At 31.2% G+C, this 26,191-nt stretch overlaps 1 protein-coding gene across 2 annotated transcripts in view; it reads right to left on the bottom strand.

Annotated features, from left to right (window-relative positions):
* The window catches only part of LOC148611493 (uncharacterized), a 48,998-nt gene extending 27,582 nt beyond the window's left edge, over window positions 1-21,416 (bottom strand). The window contains exon 1 of one of the 2 annotated variants that reach the window (XM_088592090.1): window positions 20,331-21,416. The gene's annotated coding sequence lies outside the window, so the exon portion shown is untranslated. Of the gene's footprint in view, window positions 1-1,748; window positions 1,866-20,330 lie in introns of those variants that run through there. The other variant, XM_088592091.1, reaches the window with a different exon arrangement.
* Between the last annotated feature and the right edge of the window lie 4,775 nt (window positions 21,417-26,191).

The following is a 26,191-nucleotide window of genomic DNA, read 5'->3' as shown; positions in this document are numbered from 1 at the left end:
GTCTTTCTAAAATACCCGCATATTTCAAAATTGACAGAAAAGCAAAATGAATCATTCGTCCATTTGAGTAATTAAAATTCAACTTGATAAAAATATGATTGTTAACAAATAAAATATTTCGATTGGAAACTGTTTTAATTTAATTTACCAAGGATTGGGCAATACTTTGACTTTTAAGACCCTGAAAGCCTAAACTAATTTATACCTCGAACGTTCATTACACTTTCATACGGTTAAAAGCGATTTTTCATTTCCACACAAATTGGACAAACTTATTTGCTTCTCGAAGCGAAAAATTTAATCATTGGAGACTTGGAACTAAGGCAGCCAGGGCACCAGTAGCATTGGTATGCAAGAGATTAATGTATTTCTTAAGAAACGCCGATAGAACTTTGAAACATGTCGGATTGTTCTTGAAAAATGGTTGTTAATAATACCTTCTTCTTTATTATTTCTCGCCCAAAAACTCATGTATCTTCCTTTTACGAAAATAATTACAATCTCGCGAGACTTGACCTCTCGTCTTCAACCAGTAATAGCGGCTAGTGGACAATAGATGCTGAAGTATTGACCGAAATTACTACACTTCCAGAAAAGACATTTATTTTCTCCCTGACTCACGAACTTTTATTTAATTCAGTAGAGCGTTCGTGAAGCCATGATTGAATGTCTGGGGAAATATATTTGAAATGCATTTCACATGCTTAAGTATTCGGCATGAAAATACATTTCAAACTCATCACGAATTCAATTGGAACGAATTTAAACCTCGTAGCGCTGAAACATGGGAAAATCTCCCCCGTCAACTCGCAAAGGAAATGTAGCGCCGACTTCCATGAAATCCTATCCCCACATCAATGTAAAATTTGCAGATTTTTGTAATTTATCTTCAAAACATTAATGGCAAAAATATTCTCTTGGGAAAAGCATGTCACGGAACGGATTAGAATTGTCTGTGTAAAGATAAACCTTTGAAAAAAAGAGACTCAATTTTAAACCCTTTAAGCTCACTGTTTTGTCTACGATAAATAAAACACAAAAAAAATTACAGAAAAAGTTAGCAAAAATACACATATCGTACCGCAACAAATAGCTATTTCATTCAAACGCGATTAAATCCTATTAGTATCTGGAGTATGCTTAAATACTCAATTTGTTTTTACTGAGAAATAAATTATAAATAACAATACAATACATACAGAACTAATCAATTTTTATCTTGATTTTACGTATGTTAACTAAGTATGGTTAATGTATATCTTTTTTTTTCTACATATTAAACACAATTAAAATATTTTAATATGAAACAATTTTATTACCTAGAAAGTCTTTGTTTGATTATTATTTTCCACATTTACACATGTATAAATTGCCACACTTACTTTAGTTCCAATGATGTGAATAATGTATCCAAAATTATTATTTAAAGAGAAGTTCAATTTATAACATTTTAGCACACTATGGCTCCTTATTATTTTTCAATGAAAAACCATTGCCATTTGATGAATGGGTTTCGATATGAAACATCCGCAATTTTTCAAATACTTACATCTTAGTTCGAAATAACTATGCGTAAATGATAAACCGCGTTCGTAAAATCGGAATTTATCTTGTTTAAATAATGCAGTGTAAACAGTATTTAGAACAATAAGGCCTCTGTACGGAATTATTACGATCAAATTTTATACCTATTTTCTATTATCCAATTTCTCTATGTGTTGATTAATAAGATTACATGCGATACTCACCTAAATGAGAAGGGTCCGGTATATCAAAATCAATCTTTTGAAAATAATTGCAAAGCTTTTTTAACGTGTCGAGTGTTTTACTGTACGTACTGAATTTATCAATTATGTCGGTTTGCTTCAAAGGCAGGGGCGTGGCCTGGAAGGTTTCCAGTTACATCTATGTAAACGCTTCTGTACTGTACTTTTTTTTAAATCCCAATGGAAAATAAGACTGATTCGTATCTTTAACCAACGAAAATCGATGATTTATTTAAAACCATTTTTTTAAATATGAATATTCATAAGGTTAAATATTCATAGTCATTATGAGAAATAATGTAGAAAATAGTAACTCAGTCAATTTTTGTTATTTTTTAGTATCGTTTATAATTGAGTAAATAAAAAATAATGTAGTTTTTTAATTTCTAGGACTACTCTGTACTCGTACTTGTGGGGTATAAAAATATGAATTATTTTTTGTTTGTTTCTTAAAAATGCCTTTTTTATGGTAAATGTAGTTAATTTCTAAGACTTTAATCTCGAAAATTAGTAAGGCATTTATTATCTATTTTTACATGAATAAATTAATGCAACATGCAATATCATAAATACATAATGTATGTTTTGAATAAGAAATACCATCACAATTCGAAAGTAAACAAGTAGGAAATTTCTTATCTAATTGTTGGTAAGTATGTAAAAGAAAACAAATAAAATTGAACTTTTAACTCGGTACTGTTTCATTAAATATAGTAATGGTGTAGCATCCCGCTTTTGAAATAAGATATGACCATAGACAAATGAATTGAAAAAAAAATGTTTTTTTGTTTGGAAAAAAATGTCCGTACTGTATTGTGTTCAAAATAAAGCACTGGTTGCCTCACGCGCATAATTCTCAGCGACCATTTCTCAAACCCAATATAAAATTTGTCAAAGAGTGCAAGCACCTTGTAATCTTGCGGAAGCTAGCATATGGCGCAAGGAAAATCCGTATAGTACTGGCCTTGTTCTGAAGCATGTGCCTCCTAAACCGTTACTTAGAACCTTAAATGTAGAATTTAGAATGAAATGGTTTTACACGTATCAAATAGTCATCAAGCCTATAGAAAAAGTACATAGTCGTGTAAACTACCGAAACTAAAGGGATCAATTTATGTTTTATATAAAATATTGCAATATGGTACAGTATATTGAGAAGGCGTGCAGTTTGGTAAATCAACCGTGCATTTTGTGCATATTGTCTATGGTCATTAGCTAAACCTCTTTGTGTCTCGTGTACAACACATTCGAAATCTTCCGGTTGCAGTATGTCAAAAAACGGTTGAATCATTTTAATAAAATTGTTACGTAAGTATTTAAGGACAATCAAGGATGAATTAAGTTTAAGATATAAAGGCTTTATATTTCTGTTGTATTGCTTTGGGCCTTTAATAATACGAAATAAACCATTTCTTTTGTAACTTTTATAAAAAAAACACAAGAAAACAATTCTTATTAAAGAAAATAAAAACGAGTTTAACTGCACTTTTAATGTTCATTTTTGTTTTGTTATGATTTGCATGATAATCTTCATTCTAAAATCATTTTGAGAGATCATGATGCAAAACACAGTTATAAGAGAGATGTCAACAACTTAACGAGCCTCTCAATGAAATATTAACTTATTCTACTGTACGAGTTTATTAGACAGTAATTTGTTAAAAAAAAGCTTAAATCAGTATGTGATTCGAAACTATAAATCAGTACGCACTTCTACACATATACAAAACTCATGAATCTGTCCGCTCTGTAGTAGTGATAAATCGAAGAAATGCACAGAAAAGGGAATACGCCAGTGTGTCTAAAATAAATATAACTTTCATATTAAGTGTTACAAACAAAACAAAGAATTGGTGAAAATTCAACTTTTTACAAAAATCGCTAGGAAATCGATGTTGCACGCATCCATAAACAAACAAACAAATAGATAAACAAACATCTCAGCATAGCAACAGAAAAACAAGGCAAAAGTTAAAAAACACAAATAAACAAAAGTCGGAACGAACTCGATACAATTTTTGAACGATATCATCATTCGATATTTAATAAATCTTCCAAACTAAAACCCGATAACCACCGATAATTGTTCTCGTAGTGAAAATTTTACCCAGGGCCTTCTTCCAACAACTATGTATATAAACAAACCGAAATATAAACAAAATGGCACCAAACACCAACACAGGATCAAAGAATTTGGATTTAAGTTGAAAGAACATACACCAAGGAACGATAAGCGGTCAGTCAGTGGTCACGTGGCCTTGATTTATATATTTTTACATGATCCACACTTCTTACTCATTGGAGTATATTTGTAATTAATACAAGAAAAAACAAACTATATCGTATTGGTGTCGTTTTGACAACTTATCTCTGTTAAAACAATGTAACTTTCCGTCACATTCTCTCTTGAACCAATCCTTTCTAGCGGAATACTCTAAATGGCTGTTTGTATTTCATTTGAAGTTTATTACAAAAAGGTTAAAATTTTCATCCTGATCTTTCTATGGTGTATATCAATTTCAAGATGCATCAACTTCTACATTTTGAAAATGTATTCACTGCGCTATTAGACATTTACGCATTTTTACACGTCTGTTTTCCATATTAGGAAAGGAGGCAGTTATAGACCTAACCTGCAAAATTCACCAAGTCTATCGAAACAGTATATCAAAGGTTGCTGTCCCACTCACCTCCCCGTCTATAAACCACTTTCACTTTATTTTTCATTCCCATCGTAAGCATACATGCTTTCAAACAATATACGCTGCGTAACATTTTGACAGACATTTTTTTATTTAAAATCAATCATTTATGTCGACAGTAAGCAGCAAATAAAATCACTTGTCACCGTGACAATGTTCAGAACATCATAGTTAAGGACTTGTACAGCAGGAATCATATACCCATATGCTTCCAACAAAATGGTCGTATATTTTCACTCATTTTAAAACTATTCAACTTGAACAGTAAGGACATATCTTGAATACTAGATTCCACTATTCTAGGCGGAAGTAATTTGTTATTTTACAATTTAGTATATGGTATATATCTTTTACACGTAATGAGTTATACATTGGACATTGGCTTGTATAGCAAGCGGGTTCCTGTATTTCCCAAGAAATCAAGTCCAAATAGTTCTACCCTTGCAATGCACCTAATATTAAAAAAAAACCTACAAAATTAATTGACGGTTTCCATTTCTGTGAAAGTAAAATAACGAATACATCAATAAATTCCGGAAATGCAAGTGATACTAATTCAAATACAAATAAGCAACACAAACACCTAAAAACTGGATTGAGAATCCGTGAGCGTCTGTGCTGTTTGCTACGATATCTTAAAGACCAAAGATTTTATTTCTTTAGGTTTAATATAGGTGGTTTACTTTCGACTTACTACATGTTGATGGACATCTTTGCACAGAGATCAGCCAAATAGCAGAAATTGTCTGGGTGACCATTTTCAAGAAGAGTCTACGGACATTCAAATTGCAGTGATGTCAAAATCAGACTTTCTGATATCAGCACCAAACAGCGTACATAAAATTGCTGATTAGGATGGTTAATAAACGACGAAATCGTTCTGATCATAAGACTGTCAAAATTGAAAGTTGCGATACATATTATTGATCTTAATATGACATTTTCCTAATTTAACTTTTTAAAACATTTTGAGTAAAGAGAAGTAACGTTCCAAACCGACAGACTGGTTTACCGTCCGGTTGGAGCAATAGACAGCAGTAAACTTCAAATATTTGACTTATTGTAGCTGTGGTAAGAGTAATCAAGGGAACCAAGGTTATAGCGGTAATCAAAAAGAATGTAATCCAGGGACAAAGCCCAGACATGGGAACAGACATACATAACAAAGAACATCAACTAACTAAAACCATACAAACAAAGTAACAAAAGCAAATGAGCAACTCGAACTCCACTAAAAACTGGAAGCATGGACCAGGTGCACCGGTAGGGTAGATGTATAATTAATTTCAAACCATTTAGCTACTTACAGAAGTGTAAATAGATTTAAGTTTTAAAGAAAATATTTTTACTGTTCTTCCTTTCCCCAATGAGACCACCAACCAGGTTCTCGGGTGTTGGTGGATAACTTCCATTTTAAAAACTTGCCAAATGGCTTGCATTCCGCAAATATGGATAAACTAAAATATTTCTGTATTCGAAATTATGTTGTATTTGAATGGAATAGTTTAACAACACACAAATAAACCCTGAATCGAGATCAGGAAAGTTGGCGTTCACAAATGTCAGTATGTGTAACATTGCTAGGCGTCTGATCATAGTGAACACCTGATAAAAATGTAGCTATATATCATATTGTATCATAACATCTGTTGGTGTCTTAACACATAAATATGATGTTTGTCCACTAATTTATGCAGTATGAATTATGTTTGTATTCAATTTAGATTATATTTATGTCCTTATGATATATAAGTGACTTCATACATTCCCTACAAATTATTTATTATACTAGCCGATAGTAAAACATGAGAAAAAATGTAACCATTTTGTCATGTTACTCAGCATTTTTTTCAATGTAAGGAAAACTGCCAAGTGATGCACACGGGTGTCCAATTATTATTATTAAGTTGACGTTGAGAAAAATATGATGTCTTACCAATACAAAAATTAAATGTTAACATGATACAAAGAATTAAAAAAAACACACACACCAAAAAAGTTTTATTTTAATGTAATGAATCTAAAATGCATGTTTTTAAGTACTTTTTAAATTTCTTTAGACTTGTTTCACATCTCTCTTTAATATTTGTATTCTTTTATATCAATACTATCAAATATTCATTCTTAATACATCTGCAGAACAGAGTTTCTATACAAAAGATAGTGAATAGTTAACAGTGTAGATATTTACATTTTGTTAAATATTAATACAGAGAGAATTGTAACAATAATAATTCCTCCTACGAAACAAAGTTTTTAATTCAAATGTTTAGTATATACTGATTTTAAATTATCATTGAGCCTGTATCCGACACAATATTTTTATTCACAAATAATTCATGAGTTATAGAATTGTAACAAAAAAAAAATGGAAATCAAGGGAATCGGCGGTCCTTTTCACAAAAAAATCGTAAGTGTAAAATTAGTTGTAAGTTATTATGTCATGATAAAGTTAAGTATTGTGACGTCACAACTTACAACTAATTTTAATCTTACGATTTTTTTGTGAAAGGGCTGCAGGATATATCATTTATATATAAAAAAGAACCCAGTCCAAGGACCAGGCAAAGAAAATAGACACACACCACATAGAACATGAAACAACTAATATAACACCCAATACAAACGAAAGTCTACTCCACTAAAACCAAGCAGGGAATATAACATTGAAAACAAACGTCTGAAATATCAGTACAAACAAACGAACAACGGAAGGTTTAAATTCTTGGTTTCTATGGTTGCTGTTGGTTGGTTTTTCTGTTTTATACCTCTTCTCTTGAAGCTTGACAATTTGCATGTTCTATTATAATTTTGTAGTAATGATGACTGTTTTAATAACCACACCAAATTCGTTATTTTTTTTTAATTTGTAACGCTTAACTCAATAAGCAGATTGGTATCTACTTAGTAGAGCGATATAAATGTTTTGAGTTTCTGAGGCACACAATTCATTGGTCAAATAATATTACCGTCTATTTGTCAGATATATGTTATAAAAATCCTTGGTCAAAGTAATTATAATGCTTACTCCTTCATGGCCATAACATTTGAATAAAGCATGTGAAACCGTTTGTCAAAGCAATACGACCACTAAGATCCTTGGTCAAAACTCTGTCACCACTAGGCACATTGGTCATAAAAATATTGAAACTAGGCATCTTGGTAATAAAATATTATCACTATGCTCCTTTGTGACAAAAAAACTCCCTGGTCAAAGTAATTATGATACTTACTCCTTCATGGCCATGGCAATTTACATGCAAAACTTTTTGTCAAAGCGATACTAACCTTAACAGCTATGATCATAACAATGTTATTACTTGGTTCCTTGGGTATTATGGCAATATTATAACTAGTCACCTTGGTCATAACAATGTTACCACCAAAATCCTATGTTACTGATATAGGGTCATTTTTTAAAGTTTTTTTTATTGCTAAACTCTTTGGACATGAAAAGGATACCGATTAGCTCTTTTGTCAGATCAATGCAACTAAAACGAAACTTTAACAGTGATGAACTTTCTTGTCTGAGCTTGCTTTTGTCAAAGAAATACTTTTTCATGCCCCTTGATCAGTGTATAATATTACCAATAAGTCCTTTTTCAAAGCAATGAAAGTGATAATCCATAAGGAAACCCATTTTTAATGACATCGTACATGGCTACATAAATGTAACCGATAAATAAAAAGTTCAACTCAATATAATCGGTAACCTCTACGGTCAAAGCAATATAACCGTCATCTTTCACGGTAAAAGCAATGCAACCGTTAGCCTCTAGCTATTCAATCGTTAGCCTTCACAGTAAATGATTGATTGATTGTTGGGGTTTAACGCCCGAGCAGCAATAAAAAATGCAACCAGTCGCCTCCATGGTCAAAGCATTATAACCGTTATCCTTCACGATAAAAGCAATGCAACTGTTAGCCTCCAAGGTCAAAGCAATTTAATCATTATCCTCCTTGGTCGGCATAACTGAAAACCTCCATGGTCGACATAACTGAGAATCTCCATAATCAAAGCATTGCTATCGATCACCTCAAGTTTAAAGCAGTGTTGCAGATAACCGCCATAGTCAACGCACTTTACTTTAAAAATGTAACTGATGCGCTCAATGTCTATAGAATAATCAAGGGAACCACGATTCTAGCCAAAATCAAAAGAATTTAACCTAGGGACAAAGACCAGACAGAGAAAACAGACACACACAACAAAGAACATAACCAGAATAATACATACAAAGTAACAAAGGTAAATGAACAGCTCGGACTCTACTAAAAACTAGGAGCATGGATCAGGTTCATCGGAAAGGTAAGCGTCATCTGCGTTTCTAGAAACACCCGCCGAGTTGCTCATGAAAAGTCAAATCCAGGGTAAACGAAAGAGGAAAGGACAACTATGACACGTTTAACATATTGGATCTCATGGCGCAGACTGATACACCGTAACGATACACAAGTTTATAATGGCGACCAATTACTAGGTCCGATGTTACAATGTTATCGACCAACTCGCTTTGGGGTTAGAACAATTCCCAACTCCTTGGTAAGAACATAGTGCCAGGCTCCAATTTCAGAGCAATATAATTTCTAAGCTTCTTGTTCAGAGCAACTGTACGACTAATTTCATTGGTCAGAGCAAAGTTACCGATCAACTCCTCGCTACGAGTAAGCATATTGGTCAGACCATTGTTACTAACAAGCACCGTGGTCAGAGAATTACATTGTATTACAGTTAAGCTCCTTTGTCAGAACAATGTTGGCAGTCAAGCTATGTCATTAGTGTAATGGATTGCTATGTACTTTATGAAGGAATATCTTACTGGCCAATACGTCGTCTTTTTTAAACTTTGATTCTGATTTAATTTCTAGTCTTTTAGGAGTTAATTTTAAAATATTTATCTCCCAGTGTCTTTGTCATTGAAATAAAAAAGTCGTTTTATCGAAGTTTCCCTTGATTTCACTTTTGTATTCTCTTTATCTTATGTCTTAAAATCAATCATGCATTTGTGCAACGCACTTGCAGATTCAATTTTTCCACTTTTCCTTTCCTGTGTTCTAACATTCTTAGAAACCAATGGCCCATAGGAATTTCTTTGAAGTTATATATGTGAAAATGGATGTCAGTAATTGCATACCTTTTCTTAATGTCCCAAACGGATACAATTAAAGCAGTTGTTGTATTCTGCAACCCCAAACGATTCGCAATAATTCAATAACTTCGCAACTGTTGCAGTACAGTCAGGGTTTTTTTCTAACCCTTTCAATAAATGAGGAAAGGAGAACCGTGATACACACCAGCACGAGGAACAACAGGAGTAAATACTGAACATTTGAAGATGTATGTCTTTTGATCTATTTTGAAATCGATTTTAGACGAGTTTTAAATCGATAAAATGATGATAGGAGAATCAATGCTTAATATAGCATAAATTCAGGGTTTTACATCAGTAATAAAAAGATAATTTAAGATCTTTAAAGTTGCTGTGTAGATCTGGTTGGAGTTATTCAAGCTGATTTCCTTTGATATATTTAAATATATTTTGATTTTTTACAAGGATTCCGATATACTTCAATTTTACTTTAGAATATATTTAATATCGTAACATGCAATTGTTCATTACATTGTTTGAACATTCATTAAGATTAATAAACATATAGTTGGGTGTTGACGCTACTCGAAATAAATACGCCCGTTAATACAGATTACATTGAATTATAATAGACGGCAAGTGTTGCATCTTGAAGCGCGCGTCAGAGATCAAGCATATATTATAGACTTGGTTGTAAGATGTGAAACGTTTATTATGAGAAAATTCAAAAATCGTCATGCGGACACATTATCAAATGGTTTGTAATAAATTACAAATTAATGCTCGGTATTATTCGTACACGTTTTCACGCATCGATATTTTTTTCTGCACAACTGTCGGGTATGATCGAGAAAGGTACAGTACGTGCGGCGTTTGATAATATTTCACAATATACTTACGCTTCATTTCATACCAAGCTTGCTAACTTAGCAACATTATCAGCTTTAAAGAACTTGTTCTATCGGCAACAAATGTAATAACGATTTCATCGTCTTTTGATCTTTCTCTAATTTGCATAAGTACTCTTTTTGTTTCCATTCCTATATCAAAACGGTTGAAGTTTGCCTGAGTAAATATTGTACAGCTTTTCTTGTCATTAAAGACTTAACTTGTTAAGAATGGTGTATTGTAAAATGATGGATCATTTACACTGGAATGGAAAAGGGAACCGATTTTTATGGTTTTTTTTTAAATTTGGTTAACACCAATGATTTTTTGTCTGTGTTTTTAATTTTTTTTGCATGGATCATAACTAGAACACATTTCTTTATAAGTTTTTAGGTACACATTCAATAGTATTTAGCTATTCACCAGTCTTGCAAGAAGTTGGGTATAGAAAGTGTTAATCATTCCTTACTTACTGGTTAATTATTCACAAGGTGTATTAAGATTTCTCTCATGTTTTGACTTTGTGATGATTTTGTACTGACCGAACCGGTTTTGAATGATTTAAAATGAAAGAAAATTCGAATAGTAAATATCATTATTTTGAGGAATCCATTTGTTGACTAAATGATGGTCAGATCCAATACTATTCAGAAACTAATCATTTATAACGCTTGCTATTTTAACCACAATACAGCAAAAATGAAAGAACTGAAACGTTATAACCGTTGAATAATACATAAACTGTTTGTCTTTTTTTTGTATTTAGATGATGAAAACGAATTGAAGTAATGCCTACTATACAAATATAGATATTTATTGTCATTTAACAATAAGAAATCCGGCCCGGGTTTCATAAAGAAATCTAAACTTGAGGATTTCTTCAAGTCCCATTTTTCCCCTCAAATTTCAAGTGATCTGATTGGTCGAAATTAGAGTTTAGAAATGATAGGAAGAAAATCTCGATTTGTGATGTTTTAATTATGTATAAACTGGACCCAGATTGTTTATTGCGATATTTTGGATAAATGTCCCTCATTTGCTTATTTATGATTTCTAGCATTGTTTACACGAAAACAAATATTTTTTTCTTTAAAACTCCAAGTACAAAACTTGAGTTCAAAAACACTCTAAAAGGTGTATTTAGTAGGAGTACTTTGACATATGTGTTTATTAAATTTGTTTGTTTTAAATAAGATATGTCAATATCAGTAAAATTTCATTGTATAATTGCAATATTTCTAATCATATATGCAGAAAATGTCAATGTTTTTGATAAGCAGAAGTTTTCATTTCGCACTTTTAAATTACCGGTTATTTAGGTTTTGAAGAGTTTTGAACCTTAATGTTTTCCGTATTACAGGTTTTTTATGTTGAAATCGTACAGCTTTGAACCATTACACTTTTTACAGGTTAAAAGGAAAAAAGGATTGGTGCCCATCTACCGCTTAATAAAATTTTGTACTTCAATTAAAGAGCCCCGTGCAGATATGGTGTCAAAAGAATAGGCCTGAGGCAGCGCTAAGCTTGTCGTAAAAGGCGACTAAATAGTGCTCAGAACCTGGGCCGGGGGCTAGGGCGCTCTTCACACAGATCAACTGGGTTGTGTCCCCCAGGTGATGGAATGGGATAACCCTGTCATGCCACATGCTGAGGTCGTCAGACCATAATACGGACAACCTGACTGCAAACAATAGTAGTACACCATGTTGGGAATGATTTCTCTTTCCTCGCACGTTAAAGAACCCTGATGTGGTATTCGACAGGAAAAGGAACCTAAATGGTAGACTAAATTGCCCGACCTAATCACCTCTCCCGAATTCCAGTGGCAATCGAAACTCGTCGACCCTATTGACTTTGTGTCCCATCCCATTTTTTTTCATTTCATCATCATTTAATGTTCATTATATCATCAGTTTCAAGTTCATCGCCCGGATATAGCTGATATATTGCTGCTTGGGCCTTACAGACCAACAATCAATTAAAGAATTTTGTTAATATACTCATGAAAATATACAATTTAACTTGGGGAAACGATTTTGGTTATAACCGGTCTGTTTTGATATATAATGTTCAATTTAGACGTTATATAGACACGTCTCTCTATAATAAAAACAAAGATTAATGGTGTTGCTCCACAAATTAAGATGGTAACATTCGTTGCGTATGTTATTTTTTCGTATATGTACTCGGATTTTCTATATAGTTCTTCAATTGTTAAGTGTAAGTATTTGTAAAAATCAGGCAAATTGAGAAAAATCAGAAATATGTATGTCAAAAACTTACTGCTCTGACAATATAGTTTCATTCGAAGATGATATTTTTATTTGAAAACACCATTATTCGATCCCTGCCTCACTGGATTTGCTCTGAATTTTTCGGTAGAATGTTAGAAAAATGTTTTTTTTTTTGACAGAGCTATCTGCCATTTCATTTTCAGTGCATTTCAATGAAATTTTAATTCAATTTACCAAAGTGATATAGAAAATCTTGTCTTTTTTTCTTGATTCTTATGGTGCAAATAGCCAAATAAAACTTTCAAAATGGTGGGTTTTTCATACCATGTTTCACCCTCTACCTGATTCTTATAGAGTCTGACACTTAATCGTTAAGTGGTATAAATGAAAAGAAATGTCATCAATACAAGACGTATCGATTTTAAGTAAGCGAAATATGCAACGGCACATAGGCGGATCCAAGGACAGATCGGGTACTGGTGGCAGGGGTATTTTGATATTGGATCGTTATAAATGGTAAAAGTTCTGTATGTACAAATAAGGGAATATTACAAGAATTCAGAGGAATATAGTTCAATTATTTATAATGCATGGGAATTAACACAGTTCAATACCAATACTAGTTTTTTACCAATTTCTTAATGAGAAAATTTGCCACGTCACCCCCTCTTTTTGTAAAGCTCTGCGTCGGTACGATTGGTCAATTTTTACTCTTCAGAAATCAAAGGAAAATTCTATGACAGACTCAACAACTACAACAATTGTAAAGTTTTGCACAAATATAAATGCGCAACGCAAATAAAAGTGAAAGCTGGGGCAAGTTGCATAATCAGAGTATTACTTAAGTAACAAAAGTTAAATGACGATGTCAAACACTCAAATTTATAAAGAGTCCAGAACGGCGCAGATAAACAGATTGCTTTCTACATCTATTACACAACTTCAGCTTTAACTTATCTTGATTTTTGGGCAAAAACTTTAATTAAGTTTTCAACTGCCAGACAATATTGTTTTATAAAGTTAAGCATTATCTGTATTAGCAGGACTATTTCGTTCATTTTCTGCGGCTTTGCCAAATTCGTGCCTGTTTTCTTATTAATCAGGTTAAGGTCCTGGACCGATTACAAAACTAGACAAAAGCAATTACCCTCTTTTACCACACAGTTTCCCTCCATTTCAGAGGTTGTAAACTTTTCGAGAAAAAAACATAAAGATTTCAAAAGAAATTTATTACAATTAAAAGCTTATTTTGATAAGTTTTGGACATAAAGTTATAAAATAAAGTAGTTTTAAATTATTTCTTATTAATTCCAGAGGCAGCATGAAACCAATTGGTGCTGATATCAGCCTGGAAAGAATGTGGTTCAAAAAATGTATAATGCCAACGTAAATTATGCCGGCAAGTATCCATTTCAGTTCGAAATTCTTTGAAGATTACGGTGAGACTTTCTATACTTTTTGTTTTATTAATGGAAAATTGTCGATGCAAAAAAAGGTTTAATCTCAAGGAATAGCAAAACAGTAAAATCCTATTTTTATATTAGTTCCAAGATGTCTTAAGAGACCCGCTTCTTTGTTTTGTGTCAAAGGGCAGGAGATGTGGATTCGGAGAACAAGTAATTAAGATTTATATGGCGGATTCAAATGGTTCATATTTTAATGATATGTATCATTTACTGATTAAATTTTAATTTTTCATTTTGATTAAAGGATATCTTTCTTAGCTGATCATATTACTGCAAAATGCAATTTGAAAAAAATGATTTGCATGAAACTACATCATTGTTGGTTTGTTCAGCTGCTTAAGACGTGAAATAACATGTCTAAATCCATTTCGAACGCATGATATAAAAACATACATTTCACATGTAGAAACCAGTTGTCCTGCTATACAATTGAAACCTTTCATGTGATTAAAAAGTATATCAAAATTAAATAAAAACTATAGTTTCAAGATTAGACAACGACATGAATACAGAATTACAGAATCAAGTACCAAAGATAATATAAACCATTGTGTAAAATAGTATCATATACTGTAATTAAACAAACAGTCGAGAACCACAAAAGACATTATGTCCTGTGATTTCTGTTTTCTATCTCTAATTAGCCAAGGTAATGTCCCTTTATAAAATTTTCAGAAAAAAGTCATTGAGTGTGTATTTCATACTTATTCCTATCTATTTTCTTTAATAATATAATGTACGCAAAAGATACGTTATATGGTCAAACAAGTTAGATCAAACAAAACCCGGATAATAAATCGAAATATGTCAAAACAACGTCTTAAAGAACCTCGTGATTGTAGTTTTTTTCCATTGCTGCGTTGCTTGGTTTACAACAAATATTGTTCTCAATAAATATTGACCCATTCATTGATAGTTATATTGTCCCATATACCCGATAAATATTGAATATCGTTTTCTGTCTTTTTTTACATAGTATACTTTCACAATAAGAATGCTTTCCCATTGTAGACTATGTATCTGCAGACATATGGATTGTTATCTTCAGGTTTAAATACGCCAACATCTACACTGTCGGGAGTCACAATGAAATTTTCGATCGTTTTTGCGAAGGATATGTTTTAAAATTCACGAATATCTTGTAGTACTTACAAATTCCCTAAATGTACTTAGCCTACTTTTAAAAAGACATTGGTGTGGAGAACACTTATTGTTTTTTATTTTGTATAGTCATTCTAACTCTGTTCATTAAAGATTTCATTAAAAAAAAGTGCGCATATCGTCTATTTTTTCCGAATTAGTACACAACTTCATGCATGAAATTACGTTGACTCAATAAATAACAAACTCTCTGTTTCCACCACATACAAAAACTTCCCAACTACAAAGAATAGAGATGTTAATAAAAAGCATGCTATAATGGGTTTCAATTATAAACAAAAACAAAAAATACAAATTTAATACTTCCAAAGTCGCTAAGGATTTTCTTAATTCTTCTATTTTCTTTTACTGATAAATGGTTGAGTTAAAAATTACTTTGGAAATTCTTAAATAAAAACATTGTGTTTATAAAATTTTCAAGCAGGAAATCTAGATTTAAAACAATAGTAAACCTGTGCGCTACGATATAAAGAAACCAAATAAACAACAAATAATGTACTCAGATATAACATGAGGCAAAACTGACCAATTAGTAGAAGAATTAGAGCATACTATTATACGTTAGTACAAAATTATTATTTAATATAGGATATGTACTAATCTTCTAATAAAGCTCGATGGACTTTCACGATATAAAAAGATTTTGTCTTAACTCTACAATTTTAAAGTTGGAAAATTTCTATTATAACACTTCAATAACTTACCCATTGTTCTCTGTTACAATTTGCTCAAAGAAAATACCAGGATAAATTTGAACAAGTTGTTACTTTTCGATATTTTGATTAATGACCATGTCTGGAATATGCTCAAATTGACAATCAGTAAATTTATACTTATTGTCAATTGCTTTGTAATTTTGGTGTATTCCTCTAATATTTATGTTGTTTTAAATACGTTATAAACAATCTTACAAGAGCAACATAAATTATTATTAATATATTATTATTATAACTTAAGTTATTTTTAGTAAACATACATTTTCAAGAGAAAACTGTGTTAAAGAACAAGAAACACCGTCTTTCTATTATCCTTTTTTTCCATAACTAAGTTATTCATTTGAGGAAAAAAAAACTTAAGTGAATTTAATTTTATTAAGCAATACTGCTACTAATTAATTGTGAAAAATCACATCACTTTGTAAAATGTACAGAAACATATAGTGGTGTATTACAATACTCCGCCAAAAACGGATGTATTTAAAAAGAAGACGTCAACACAAAGAAAAAAATGAAAATCTTTCATAGCCGACCTATGTCCTACAAAGGATGAAAGGGTTTAAGTCAAGTAAGTGAGATGTAAAAATAGTGTACAAAAGGTATAGTGAGTTTAGACACCTTTTTGCAATGTTCAGACAGTATTTACCACAATGAACCAACATCCTTTAAACATTCACACACAATTAAACCATCGCAAATGTGTAGTTAACGAAAGAAATGATTTTATATTTTGGCCAGTTAAGTTGTTTGTTAATTTTTTGGTCCTTCTATTCATACCAATATCGAAATCAAGATGGCTCTATTCTGATTATACACTGCAATAAGCCATATATTTTTATGATAAGTTATTGTGTTATTTTAATGTTTAAAACCTTATTTAGCTGAAATATTTACATAGTTTGTTGATGAAAGTTTGGCTTTATCAATAATTATAAAGGAGAATTATACAGGAGAATATGCAATGATTATAATTATTTGGTAAACCATGGTAATAAGAATTAAGGCTACTGAAAGAATTTGTAATTTTTGTCTAAAAAAGGGGTAAAATACAGAATGTTTTACATTTCGGTTAAATATACAATATTACCTTAGATCAATCATCAGTTACACAAGTTTGATTTCAATGTTATTACGACCTTTCTTCTGTATAGATATGCGATTGACTGCCACGCATTTTTTTTTTATTTTGTAGAAAACTTCAACACTATCCATGTATCGAAAGAAGTAATTATTTATCATTTAGTTTGTTCTTATCAATACAAAAATATTATCCAGACCCTAGCTGTGAATGGCGTGGTGAAATTTCCGGATATTCGATGACGAACGAGAATGCTTGAAACTTAATCTACGAAGTGTTTTAAATTGGGAGGACACGAGAGAGAATGAAATGTCAACAAAAGACTCAATAATGGATGTATTTTGTCGACTAATACAAAATGTAATCAAACAAAACAGAGCTGGTCTATTTATCTGCAGGACCCTAGTAAATAGGGAGAAAATGAATAATGTCGAGTTTTACTGCAGTAGAAAGACACAAAGCAATTGTGTTTGGTTCATTATGTATCTCTAGTATTTGTTTTGTTATTTATAGTGTGTAAAGAGTATGATCCGTTTAACAGTTGCCTTTTTACACAGTGGGATATTAAAGTAAGCCCCCATTGAATAAATAATTTAATAAGGTAGCGAAAATGTGAAAATGTTATCATTTTTTATGTAATGTCATTTTCAATATTCAACTTAACATTTCATCGCCCTTGTATTTCTATATATCTCTCAGATCATGAAACTCAGTCAAAACTGTTAAAGTTGTTGTTATTTTCTTAAAAGTACGAAAATGTCTCCGACTTTGTTTTATTTATCATCAGTGAAATGGTTAAATATATTTTATTTAAAATTACATTCGTTAAGCCACTAATCAATTTATTTTGAAGGTTAAGGCTTTGTTTCATTAATACATTTCTTCAAAATACCCGTAATATTAAGATATTAAGTGAGTTTTTTTGTTAGTTTTTGTTCTACAAATGTAAAATACGATTTAGAAAATGTAAAATATATATTTTTATAAAGCATTTAGTGTATGACGCTTTGCGTTTTTCCTTTTTTGAAAATATGCAAACGTTGTTCGCTCAATGAATTATAAAGATGAAGGTATAACTGAAGAAATAAATTAATCAGCTCCATTACATTTGCAATGCAAGAATTAATTTTTCAAATGTTGACTTAAAATCGATGAAAGCCTGTAAGCTTTTAAAAATAGGATTAATTTATCCTGCCTGTAGTGAAATTTGCATATCTAACAGCGCTGTTATTTACTGTCTCTAATGCGTATGAATATTTAATGTCATCTAAATTACGTAAGCTGTTGATTGGGTGAAGTGTGATTTATCACGCATCAGTATTAGATTTCCTACGCGTAATAACATATTCCCGTAGAAATGAAATGAGCAAAAATAACTTCTAAATGATTGCATTAATAACCAATATATTCACATAAAGAAGATGATTATAATCTTTAGAGAATTATATATGTCAAACAGTGGCCGATTTATATTAAAAAGAAACAAAAATAAAAGTGTCTTACATTGGAAATAAAACAATAATAATATATATCGTTCAAGTGACCAAAATTGTATGGTTAGTGTTTTCATAATTTTTGTATACTGATAAGTGAACTAAAGGCTACTAAGATGACAATAATAACTCCATCTCGAGACACTGAAAATTTACTCATACGTGTATACAATCAAAACAATCTGTAAGAATGATTATTTGATATAAATCTGTACTTTTTCTAATTTGATTATTTGCCTATGACCCTGCGATTAAGTTGAATCAAGAATTTGATTTGCATTTTAAAATTTGTATTAGATACTGATGTTAGTTCACAAGTTTACGTATCGTATATACTAGAGATAAAAAAGAGGGTATTATTTGGGGAGTTGAACTCGTTCATTCATAAACAAAGCCTAAACCACAGTGTTATCAGATTACATTTTGAGTCGATCCAAGTATTCAACACAATTAACTAACAAATTGTTTAACACTACTTTCATTGCAAGATAAACGTTAGATTACTATAATGCAAATTGTTGGCCGTAAATGAGACATCTAGATTTGAGTGATGTAAAAAGTCAACTCATAAATAAAAAAGATAATTTGGCACACAAATATGTCGCCGATATATTGTCTTTCTTCGTAAGGTCATGGGGTTGTCACCATGTGTCCATTATAACTGTCATAGAAATAATTTCTCACTTTCACCACAAATATTTACTTTTGTTTTAATTAATTTTGACGACAACTAGATAAACGAGAGAAGTAAACATTGTTTATCAAGCTGTAAGAATTTGCTGATGCTATGCTTTAACACATACTTTGCTATTTTTGATATGGTATTGTTTATTCTGTTTTGCATTCTTAGACAGACCATTTTTTGAATTTTTATTTAGTAGATTTTATAATATTTCGTGCAATACTTCTCGATAAACAATTAACGATACTTAATTAAACATTTAAAGGTATCTTGATTATAACATAAATGGCAATGCTGCGTAAGTACTCACTTTAATTTGAAATTTGTAATATTCAGAAGAACAGAGGCCAATGACTGTGAGATACCGTATGAACATTTATAAAAATATCTATTTTTAATAATATAACTAGTAACAATATTTTATTTTTTTTGTTCCAAATGAGATAAAAGAGTTTGAATTCTTTACAGGAAATAATGTTGTTTGAATTTATCAACAGAAATATCAAGAATATAGATTAAAAGCAGATTGTGGTACACCTAGAAGATTTATTTATTTTTTGAAACAACAAAGCATTCATGCGTAAAACAAAATTGTTTATTACCTCTGAGATGAAAACCACAAGTGGTTACTATTTTCCCCAAAACAATAAACATTCCGGTATGGTAATAAATAACTCTTCCGAATTTACAATTACTTTTCCAAATTTTTGTACAGAAAAATCTCCTCTCTTGCCTTGGCTAGAAATTAACTAGTCTAAAATATACAGATAGCTTGCCATTGATTAAAAATAATTTATATCATTTGTGACCTTTCGACCATCTTCGAAAATCTCTTCAATCAATTTACTAAAGTCAATGATAAATAATTAGAAAGATTCGGTAATTACATAAATGGATGGCCCATAAAAGCGTTCTGACCACTTGTAGAGATACGTTGACCAGCTTTGAACGGCTACGGAAAGCTCCTTAACTTACGACCATTTTATAGTCAGTTATTCACATTAAGCTACAATAAAATAAATAACAACACTAATATTTAAAACTATTAACTTACGGCTCAGCTCGTAAATCTTCTCGGATGTACAAGTGTTTCGCTACATCGAAGAAAACCCATTTCTCCACGATCGCTCATTCTTTTTATGGCCAGATAATCTTCATGCTTGCTAACCAATCAGATCTCGAAATTTTAAATTATTTTCCTACTGGTAATCGTTTACGTTACATATATTTTATAATAATGAGTATTTTGTATTGTAGCATGAGAGATTATAGCTTAAAAATGAAGGGTTTTATTAGCTAAACAGTTACAAATGCATTAATTGTGGATATCTTATACGAATATAATGGAATAGAATAGATCATAAATTTAAAGCGAAAAGATGGGTTCCATTCTCATAAATTGATATCAAAATTCAATTTTTAGAATGTTTAATAAATGCAACTATTCGTAATGGTCTTAAAAGTCAGTATTTGATGCAATCTTATTTTTAATATTTGCATTTTTTATTAAAGGCCATTTTTGGTTTACTATGTGTTAGTACAGATGTACCCTTTTTTAGGAATAACATATTCGTATCTAAGTCTGTAGTTCTTCTTTATCTTTAGAAAAATAAAAAAAGAAATCGATTAACAACATTTAAAAATAATATATAAAAAACATAACAACGAAATGTGTCACACAAAAAAAATCGATTGCTCAATTATAACCAACTGCAAAGTCGGAAAATCTTGAATAATTACCACGGCTAATCGTATGATTTATAACTTTCTCTTTTTGAAGTTTAAGCCATGCAATGACGGGACAAAACTGATACTGAAGAATATTTTTAGTGGAATCAAGGTTTCTTATGGGAAATTGCAATAGTCTGGATTAATATAAAATTTATGGGTTCTGTAAAAGTGAAAGGTTGTTGTTCTAAATAAACAAAAATGAGTTATGTTTTGCCAAAATAAATAGATGTGTTTCTAAACCACTCTAAATTGGGAAAATATCAGGGGTTTTGATGAAGAGTTTGCACCATTTTTTTATCAGATCTTTTCTTAAGTGGTTAATTCACTAAAATTGAAATATTTCAATGCATGTATATCTACGTAAAATCCGAACTTAAAAAAAACATTCTGAGTAGATATGTATGTATAATATCAAATAAAAATAAAAACAAAATAAACAGTAAGGCACATGTTTTTAAAATAAGCATATGATTCTCTTTGTACGTGATGCTAACACAATATAGGCAATACATATCATTACAATGAACTTAGGATATACATCTCTATGAATAATCAGACAAGCGAAATTTTTTCAGATTTTTATAAGGAATTGGCAACAAATAAAAATGCTGTAATATAATTTTATTGTATGTTCATCTACATTAATTCATTACGTTTCCTTTGTAAAAGTTCAATACAAAAATTCAATTTAAAAGAACGGTATTTTGTTCCATTGTTTTGCTAGATCCCTTTATTGAGTTACCAGTTTAAAGTTTTTTTTAAAGTGTCGTCACAAAACGGAAGCGTAGCCTACAGGTAAATCCTTTTTTATTTTTTCTCAACACTTTATGAATGTAAATGCATGCAAAATATATATCTTTTATGGAATAGAAATAATTTAAAAGCAATATCTTTGGGGTTATATGGCATAAAAATGTATCCTTGTTAATCAACTACTACTGTATTTTACCTTGAAGATCAAGGCACTATTTTTCGTATATTTAGCCTGTCAATAGAGTAATCGGACTGGCAAGGTACTTGTTAACCAATATTTCAATGTATTATTTTCCAAAATACATTTTATCATCGTTTATGTATATATTTCTGTTTGTAGTTTCCGTTGAAGATTTGCGATGAATAGTTAGTCATTTCACTTAAAATTGATACGTGAATGTCAAATGTGAACGTGAATAAATTAGAAAAAAATGAAATTAAACAAGTAACGAAAACCATTAACCTATCCAAATTACTTTTTGGTTATAGGTTTCCATGGAAGTATGATATTGTCTATCTGATTTTCGGCAACATTAATGATGCTTTATCGCTGAACTCAAGGAACTTGCAAGACGCAGTATGGTCTTAACAAACATGATCTGGCATCTTGAACTACTCCAATAGAGCTCGACCAAGCCTGATATACACCGTTACATATCGCTGATACAATATGATGCATGCCTTTATGTATGCATACAATAACTCGGGACTTTCTAATCCCTTATCCGTAAAGGTGTATATACAAAACAACACATACAATATCATTGTATTTGTCATCGAATTAATTCATGAGTTTTCCTGTCATGCTGATGCACTGATACAAGATCAAAATACGAATGAGTATTGTGTACTGCAGTCTACATCTAGAAGTCAGTGAGTTGGGCATAATAAAAGTGATCACCAGGCAGTCATCAATATTGGTAGAGATTAATGCCATTCTTTATTTTGGGAAAAATTGATATGAATTGTCCTCATTTTAATTTCTATCTGAGGACCACCTTTTGTCAATCGGAAATCAAAAATATAATTATTAAGTACAGCTCTAGCTAAAAACCAAGCAGAGGCTTATAATGAGTGATTCACGCATTTCTTAATACCAAAATATTTTATTATTACAAATCCTTCTGTATAGGCCCCAAAGAAATTGGATTATGAAATATAAGTGCAAATGAAAGTAGTCCACTGCGGAGATATTCAAACTTAAAATTTGGTTATGTTCTACTACAGCAAAAGTACAGGAAAACTTCCCGCCAGACTTTTTACACTATAACCAGCCAAGAAATATTTCATGATAAGTAGCAGATCCAAGGACATGAACATAGGACGAGTTATTTTAGGGCCTAACAAATGTATTTATACAGTTTTATTGATTATCTTAAGTTATGATATATCATCCCCTGCCTAATTTTTAGGCAGGGCCATGCTTAAATGTAAAAACAAAACATGTACGCCTGTACAACTGCATATGTTGCTATTTAGAAATTTGCACAAAATCTTTCCAATTTGTTTCGCTTCTGAGTTTTTATCCCTTTACCATGAAATAAAAAAAGAAGGAAATTCGTTTTCACCAATGATGTGAGGGTGTATCGAAAAAAAAAAAACAGCACTAAGCGACATATTAAAGATAGCAACTTATATGTTGGGTTATATTTTATACAGTCAAAATTATTAAAGTTCTTAAATGATGTCTTTACTTAACAGTTGCACAGTTTAAAAAAACTTGGCCATATACCCAGGATTCTAATACAATGTAGGACCAATTTGAAAAACCTGCAAATATGTCAGATACTTACCTTGAAATGTACGGGAAAAAAACCTTACTGTTAACATAAAATCAAATTAGTACGTAAAGAATCAAAATGAGTAATAAACAAAACAAGCAACCAAAAAAAAATGAAAATGCATTTTTCGACTCATTTGTTACTAATATCTACAAATTGAACTATTTTTGTTGGAAACCTTTTAATCATCATATGAATGATTTATTATTTTCTGTGATTAAGGAATGCCGACGGTAGTAGTGTTTGTTTCTTGGCGAAAGTAACATTTTGGTAAATAAAAAAAACTCACTCGAACTGTCACCTTTATGTAACTTGCTGCGACAGCATTTCTATGTTGTGTCCGTTTGTCCGTACCCTAACTGACGGAAGTGTTGTATCAAGAAACAATAGTAGAGAGCATGTTTTTATCTCGGGCCTGATTGCGGTACACTTTTTGTTTTCTATTTTTATAAAAATTGTATTATTTTGATGTCATGTCTTTTTCAATTACCAATTTCGTCTTATATTTAAAAAAGGACAGGTCATATATATCATTTCGGGGCTACCGAATAGACCAAATATATAATCGATTCGCATTAAATAATTATTACTTTCAATTTACGAGGGAAGTTGATCCTTTCTCAATAAGACTTGATATTTTTTTTTTCAGAATCCACCATGGATTTGTACCACCCTTTGAGTAGTTAATCTGATCACTAGTTTAGAGCCCGAAAAACAAAAAAAAAGTAAATTTTAATTAAACAAGATGATATAAAGGAAGGCTGTATTGATAATTGTAATTTGGTTATACATCAATGGAATATCACAATTATAGTAAAAGGGAAAGATATTGACTGACAATACAATATAGTCATCATGACCACCAATTATCGCTTACTCTGATATTATAAAAGTTGTATACATATACATACAGTTTCGTGTATTATCGTCCAGTTTTTATCCTTCAGACAATAACAATTATTTTGGACTTTTTGTGGGTTCGTGTTTACAGCAATACTCTTGCTATGGGTGAATAGATGATACAAAATCTTAGTATTTAAAATTAAAAATTTTAGAGGTGTACTTGTTCCGATGTCTATGTTTTTTGTATTATAAGTATTGTATTCATTATTATTAACCAACTTACTACAATATGTGTAGAAATGCCCATCCTTTATGAACCAAAAATTTCGACAACTGGTCATTACGAACCGGAAATTCCTACAAAATAATTCAATTAATTAGATTCGGATATTTAAAATTGCTGAAAGATGGTACTGGGACTAAGTATAATGAATTATTAGGTATGTTTTAACTTGAGCTTTAAATTTACGATTTTTTTTTTTTTTTTTGGGGGGGGGGTACTGGAAAAGGCAACAAAAATGAAATCTCGAAGCGGGAGCACATATTGTTCTACACAGCAATGTGACTTTCGTGTTTTAGTGATTTTCAAAGACGAAATGTGCAGTCAAATCTCATTGTTTTGCACGAATCCAGGTGTTGAAATCAATCTTCTAAGAACATTTCTTTTCTCTTTTTACTCACCTACCTTGTGCGCTCTGTCAAAAGAGTTTTAACGACATTTGACAATAGCTTGATTCCAGATCAAAATGCACTTAAAACACGGTTTTTATGTAAAAAAAAAGCCAAATTATTTGTTTGTTTTTTTTTTAATTTCCCGGGTCACATACTAGGACATTATTAATAAACCTAAGAACAATGACGGAAACAACCCAAATTTTCCGTATATTATGGAGATTTGAAAAGTCGTGGTTTTTGTCGGGTATCGGGTGATTGGTCACGTGATTAATTAGCTCATGAATATTCATTTTTCTCCTTATGAATTATTAGGTATGTGTAATCTTGTACTTGTCTATAATTTTAAGTTTTTTAAGGTTTTTTGTTTTGTTTTTTTTTGGGGGGGTGGGGGGGTGGGGGGGTGGGGATTATTGGAAAAGACAACAAAACCTTCATGATTTATTTTCATAAATATTTGATTCATCGAGATATGAACTTATTTTTAATTAATGTGAAATCATGTGTATTGATAATAGTTTCTGACTATGTCCTGAAATTAATTTAGTTAATAAAAGTATCAATGCATGGCCTTTTCAATTTTGGCCCTATAACATGCCGTCGGCGTTGCTTCGGTCCATTACAGCCATCCTTGGCCATTATTAATACCTCGGGAATGTTACGGGGGCAATATGGAAAAGGCCATACATTACATGTAATACTATAGTAATGAAACAACAGGTGACAATTTCATAATATTTGTTTTAGAGCTGCATGTTACTAATATTTTAGATTCCATGATTACAAAAAACCAAATACGTCTGAAATACCGTATTTCCGTTCGAAAGTCCAAATAATATTTTAGATTCCATGATTACAAAAACCAAATACGTCTGAAATACCGTATTTCCGTTCGAAAGTCCAGCATAAGTTCTCATCTGGAAGAGTAATCAAGGGAACCAAGATTCTAGCTGAAATCAGAGGAAAGTATACCAGGGACAAAGACCGTACATGGAAAACAGAAATTCACAACAAAGAACATAAAGCAACTAAAATAATACATACAAAGTAACAAAAGTAAATGAACAACTCGGACTCCACTAAAAACAATGGACCAGGTGCACCGATAGGGTGATAAGACCTTTTTATTCTATGA

Source organism: Perna viridis, chromosome 7 (genome assembly GCF_037379345.1).
Source record: "Perna viridis isolate PV_CMFRI_1.1 ecotype Kerala chromosome 7, ASM3737934v1, whole genome shotgun sequence".
Classification (NCBI taxonomy): domain Eukaryota; kingdom Metazoa; phylum Mollusca; class Bivalvia; order Mytilida; family Mytilidae; genus Perna; species Perna viridis.
Note: the sequence above shows the minus strand (reverse complement) of the source record. Positions and strands in the feature narration are given on the sequence as shown.